The sequence below is a fragment of the Bidens hawaiensis genome, unplaced genomic scaffold (assembly GCF_021521415.1).
Source record: "Bidens hawaiensis isolate Kalapana, Puna unplaced genomic scaffold, B.hawaiensis_p1.1 tig00007678_1, whole genome shotgun sequence".
Lineage (NCBI taxonomy): Eukaryota > Viridiplantae > Streptophyta > Magnoliopsida > Asterales > Asteraceae > Bidens > Bidens hawaiensis.
The window spans coordinates 382,369-389,120 of NW_027491534.1; positions in this window are offsets into that span (position 1 = coordinate 382,369).

The following is a 6,752-nucleotide window of genomic DNA, read 5'->3' on the forward strand; positions in this document are numbered from 1 at the left end:
TTTTGTATGAACACATGAACATCCCAAAGCATTTAAAATAAAAAGGGATTAGATACGAGATAACTCACATGATAAACGATGCGGTGGTAGATAAAGCAAGAACCAACTTTAAACAAGCACAAGTTAACCTATAAATAAGATTATTGTTTTAATGATTTGTTTTAAGTCTTGATTATAAGTTAGCATAATTAATAAGTAAATTATAATATATATTACCGGAAAAGCAGGAAGGACAAGGAGGAAGACGGAGACAGAGAGGAAGACGGCAGAGAGAGCAAGGAGCAAGAGAACAGGAGAGATTAAGTGTTTTGTGTGTGATGTGTTATGAAATTTTATTATTATTTATAGAAAAACCCTAGGAGACACAATCCCTAGAAAAGGGAAAAAGATCTCAAAAAGCAAAAGATTCCAAAAGCAAAAGATATCAAAAGATATGGCAGCTGCAGGGGGCAAGATAAAGCTGACAGGGAACAGTAACAGGCATGGGCGGTTCAGATAAAGGTACTGGTCAAGCATGGCAAAAGCAGATCTCAAAAGATAATGTCAGTCACTTTTTCTACCAACCAATGGGGGTTGGTACGCATGCTGCGCCGAAAGTAACTATTCAGACATAAAGCAGATTAGGTCAACAGCTCAAAAGATAAGACAACACAAAAGCAAACGGCTAGATTTAAACAGAAGAAGGGTTAAGCGCGGGAAGGCTGAGTGCGCGAGCGCGAAGGCTGGCACAACAATCCTTAGCGCACTGCGGGAAGAATCAAAAATCCTTAGCGTGCTGCGTGAAGAACAAGAATTCTAAGCGCATCGCGGGAAGAACATACATTCTTAGCGCATCGCGGGAAGAACATGCATTCTTAGCGCGCTGCGAGAAGAGTTCTCTTCACGCATCGCAGGAACAAGATGTCTTCACGCAGGCTTCCATGTAAGGAGTCTGGCGCGTGGAGCTGCAGACATCCTTAGGCGGGAAGAACCAAAGGACGAGCAAAGAGGGAAACAAGGCGTAAGGGCGGGACGGCGACAAGAGGGAAAAGAAGGCGGAAAGAGAGAAGGAAGAGGGACGGGACGGCGGAAAGAAAGAGAGAGAAAGAGGCGGGAAGGAAATATATATTATTATTATTAAAAATAAAATATAAGTATAAATATTAAATAATAAAAGAAAGAGATCGGGTCAGAGAAACGGGTACCTGGGTCGGGTCGGATCGGGCAGATGTCACAGTCTCCCCTACTTTAAGAAATTTCGTCCCGAAATTTATCTCGAAGTAGGTTGCGCAGAGAACAGGTGCGGGTACTTGATCTTCATTTGATCTTCCCTTTCCCATGTAAACTCGGCTCCGCGCTTGGACTCCCAGCGAACTTTCACGATAGGGATACGACTGCGCTTGGTTTGCTTAACCTCGCGATCCATAATCTCAACAGGCTTCTCAATGAAATGCATGGATTCATCAACTTGAACTTCATCAAGTGAAATGTGAAGGTTCTCGTCAGCTAAACACTTCTTGAGATTGGAAACATGGAACGTTGGATGCACATTACTGAGCGCGAGCGGCAGGTCAAGTCTGTAGGCAACTTTTCCCACACGCGCGAGAATCTTGAATGGACCAACATAACGAGGAGCAAGCTTACCCTTCTTCCCAAAGCGGACAACACCTTTCCAAGGCGACACTTTGAGGAGAACAAGATCACCAACTTGAAATTCGAGAGGCTTTCGCCTACGATCTGCGTAACTCTTCTGTCGGCTTCTGGCAGTCAGCAAATGATCACGGATCTTGGCGATTTTATCGATTGTCTCTTGAACAAGTTCGGGTCCTGTGATTTGAGCTTCTCCCACCTCGCTCCAACAAATCGGGGAGCGGCACTTACGACCGTAAAGTGCTTCAAATGGGGCCATACCAATACTGGAATGATAGCTGTTATTATAAGAGAACTCGATCAAAGGTAGGTGCGAATCCCAATTACCTCCAAAATCAAGAACACAAGATCGGAGCATATCCTCAAGAGTTTGAATAGTTCGCTCAGACTGACCGTCAGTCTGAGGATGATATGCCGTACTCATGTCCAAGCGAGTTCCTAGCGCAGATTGGAGAGATTTCCAAAAGCGAGATATAAAACGGCCATCGCGATCGGATATGATGCTCAAAGGAGTACCATGGCGGCAGACGATTTCCTTGACATAAAGCTGCGCGAGATGCTCAACACGGTAGTTTTCACGAATGGGCAGAAAGTGAGCAGATTTAGTCAATCGATCCACTATTACCCAAATGCTATCATGTTTGCTTGCTGTCAAAGGTAACTTGGTAATAAAGTCCATCGCTATACCTTCCCATTTCCACGTAGGAATTTCTGGTTGTTCGAGCAAACCAGATGGGCGTTGGTGTTCAGCTTTAACTTTAGAACAAGTCAGGCACTTAGCTACGAACACAACAATATCCTTTTTCATGCCAGGCCACCAATAAGTAATGCGCAAATCCTTGTACATCTTATCAGCGCCGGGATGAATAGAATACCGAGATTTGTGCGCTTCACTCAGGATATCAGCGCGAAGATTCTCATCAAAGGGAATCCAGATGCGATTAAGATAGCAGAGAATTCCACTCAGATTAGGGACAAAAAGTGCTTCCGCGCCACACGCTAACTCGGCGCGAAGGTTACCATTACTGATGGATGCGCGCTGCGCGTCACGAATACGCGATTCAAGGTTGCTTTGAATCGGCGCGAAGTGAAGCTGGGTGCGCGGCAAGATACAGTTAAGCTGGCAGGGTTTTCGGCTGAGCGCATCGGTTACCACATTAGCCTTACCAGGATGATACCGGATCTCACAATCGTAATCGCTGATGAGTTCGTTCCATCGGCGTTGCCTCATGTTAAGTTCCTTTTGATCAAAGATATGCTGAAGGCTTTTATGGTCAGTGTAGAGGATACACTTAGTACCATAAAGGTAGTGTCTCCAGATCTTCAAGGCAAAAACAACTGCACCAAGCTCGAGGTCGTGAGTTGTATAATTCTTTTCATGAACCTTGAGTTGCCTTGATGCGTAAGCGATAACCTTGCCTCGTTGCATAAGAACACAACCGAGACCTTGGTTGGATGCATCGCAATACACGACAAAATCATCATTACCCTCAGGTAACGCAAGAACAGGAGCTTCACACAACAAACGCTTGAGCGTCAGAAAGGCTTCTTCTTGCTTCGAGCCCCAAATATACGGTTTACCTTTGTGCGTTAAAGCTGTTAAAGGCAAAGCGATCTTCGAGAAGTTCGAAATGAATCGCCGGTAGTAACCAGCTAAGCCCAGAAAGGAACGGATCTCAGAAGGAGAGGATGGCGTAATCCAGTTCTTGATTGCTTCAATCTTGGATGGGTCGACATGAATACCCATCTTGTTTACAACATGACCAAGAAACTGTACTTCATCAGACCAGAATTCACACTTGGAAAGCTTAGCATAGAGTTGCTCGGTTCGAAGCTTTTGCAACACCAATCGGAGATGTTGCTCATGCTCGGCCTTGGTCTTAGAATACACCAGAACATCATCGATAAACACGATCACGAATTTATCCAAGAAAGGCCTACACACCCGATTCATTAGATCCATGAAAACGGCGGGTGCGTTGGTTAGACCGAAGGACATGACCAAGAATTCAAAATGGCCATAACGAGTTCGAAAAGCAGTCTTCGGAACATCTTCATCGCGGATGCGCAACTGGTGATAGCCAGAGCGGAGATCGATCTTGGAAAAACAAGAGGCACCTTGGAGTTGATCAAAGAGGTCGTCAATACGTGGTAAGGGATACCGGTTTTTAATGGTGAGTTTGTTCAACTCGCGGTAATCAATACACATGCGGAACGATCCATCTTTCTTTTTAACGAACAACACCGGAGCACCCCAGGGCGAAGAGCTAGGGCGAATGAATCCTTTAGCAGTCAACTCTTGAAGTTGGCTGGCCAATTCTTGCATCTCAGCGGGTGCAAGACGGTAAGGAGATTTAGCAACGGGGGAAGCACCAGGGACAAGATCAACACGAAACTCGACTTCACGAGCGGGAGGGATACCAGGAAGATCATCAGGAAAAACTTCAGGAAAATCACGCACAACAGGGATATCGCGAAGCTTCTTTCCTTCATCGGGTTTAACCACATGGGCTAGAAATGCAATACACTTCTTCCGCATGAGTCTTTGGGCTTCGGCGCAAGACATAAGTTTAAGACCACTGGAGGGTTTTTCGCCGTAAATATGAAGATCACCATTTTCTCGAGGTATGCGAATCATCTTCTTGGCGCAAATAACTTCGGCGCGATTCTTCGAGAGCCAGTCCATACCAATAATAACATCAAAGCTTCCAAGAGGCATAGGGATGAGGTCGATCAGAAAATCGTTTTTGTTAAGGTTAAGCGTACAATCTTTAATCACCGAGTTTATTAAAACAGTTTCGCCATTAGCCAATTCAACTGAAAAATCTTCTTTTAAGTTATCGCGCGGTCGCGCAAGCTTCCGCTCAAAGGCGCGAGAGATAAAACTTCGATCGGCGCCAGTATCAAAAAGCATAGATGCATAAAATCCGTTAAGCAAAAATGTACCATTAACTACGTCGTTATTCGCTTGCGCTTGGTGCGCGGTTATGTTAAAAGCTCGGCCACGCGTCACTTGGTTCGAAATTTGGTTCACCGGATTCGCTTGAGTAATCTGAACTTGTAGCCTTGGGCACGCGTTCCGGAAATGACTTGGATCACCGCAGTTAAAGCACGATCTGGGTCGTGGGTTTTGGTAAGTTGGCTGTGGGTTCTGCAGGTAGGCTGGTGGTGTTGGCGCAATCGGATTGGAGGGAGGGGTTCTACAGTACTCAACGGAGTGACCTACGCGGCCACATCGGTTACATTGTCGACACGGGACTTGAGGTGGGTGATGAAGTCTACAGGTTGGGCAAAAGGGTTGGTTTCCTGTGTAAGGTTTCTTAGTTGGCGGGGCAGGGAGTGCTGGATTGGTTAAGGCATAGTTGTGGACTAAAGGAGGTGCTGGGTAGGTTGACAGTGGGTTAGGCGCGTAAACTGGTTGATAAATTGGTTGCTGGACAATGGGCGGGTTGGTAAGCGCATAGGCTTGTCTGCGCCTACGTTTCTGGTTATGGTTTGAGGGTTCTGGTTTGGTTTCTGTTGGTTCAGGGACAGTCTTGGGTTTGGTCTTCTCAGTTCCCCGCAGGAACAGGGTTCCTGCTCTGACATGGTTGTCGCTGAGCACAGCGGCCAATTCGATGGCGTCAGAGAGGGTTACTGGGTTTCTGGCCCATACAGAATCTTGAATTTCCATGGGGAGACCCCCAAGGAATTTCTCGATGGCTCGGCGGGAAGGGGTAACAAGGTGAGGGACCAGTAAGCTTAGCTCGTGGAAGCGCGTCGCGTACTCGCGCGCTTCACCGCTGTATTGCTTCAAGTTCCAGAATTCTTCCTCCAGGCGCTTAACTTCGTTGGGAGGGCAGAATTCTCGCGTAAGAATTTCCTTGAATTCCTCCCATGTCATGCTAGAAGCAGCCTCTGCGCCACGCGCATGAGCTACTCCATTCCACCATGTAAGCGCTCTGGATTCCAGGACACTGGAAGCATATAGGGTTCGTCTTTCCGAGGGGCATTGGGTATGGAGGAAAGCGTTTTCAATCTTCTCAAGCCATTGGAGCATCACGGTGGCTCCTTCAAGACCTGTGAACTTCGGAGGGTTACCCGCATTAAAGGACTTAATGTTATAACTGGTGGTGTTGGTATTGTTTTGGCTCAAAGCTTGGGCTATTGCGGCGGCCATTTCCTGGGAACGTTGCTGTCTACGCATGCGCGAGGCTTCTCTTCTCTGAAATCGGCGAGATAGCGGAGGCATTCTATAAAAATTTTAATTTTAGTTAATATCTTGGTTTTAGCGCAAAGTTTTAATCTTATAAAGCTTGGTTTCACGGAGTTAGATACTATCAAAAGTTAAAGTAAAATAAATGATCCTAAATGCAGACTTAATAAAGGTAACAAATTCGAATCAAGAACCGACAATTCACGTATCACCGTGACTTTCCGAGTTCTCAATTTAAAATAGCTAGTAAACGAGTATTGGAGATTGACGATTCATGTATCACCATGACTTTCCAATCTTCAATATAAAATATACAAGAAAATGAGTATTGGAGGTTGACAATTCATGTATCACCATGACTTTTCAAGTCTCCAACCTCAGAACATAATCGTAAATGGAAATTGAAAATCAACTATTCATGTATCACCATGACTTTTCGGATCTTCAAATCCCAACAAACGAATATGTAAGTAAAATCAATAAAAATCGAAATTCAACAAAAATCGAAATATCGCGAAATAGAACATAAAATCATATACTGCGCAAGTGCGAGCATATTCATAAATAACGAGTAATTAACAATAAGCGCGCAAACATGAGATTTCTCTCATGCGCGAGAAGGGACTCTTAGGTATTCTAGGCCGTTACGTCTAACCACCTATCCTAAAGTCAACGAGCTCTGATACCAATCTGTAACACCCCGACCAAAGGCGGATTATACATCGGGGCGCCACATATTGCTTCATTACTCGCGACACTATTGGTGTCAATATTTATTAATACACATTTTATCGCGCACGCGCAGCGGGGAAAATAAAGAACATAAATTAAACATAAATCAATATATTATAAATTATAACATTCGAACAACATTAACTTGTCTTGATACATTTTAATTCTAGGTCCAAAAGTAAAAACTTCCTACGTG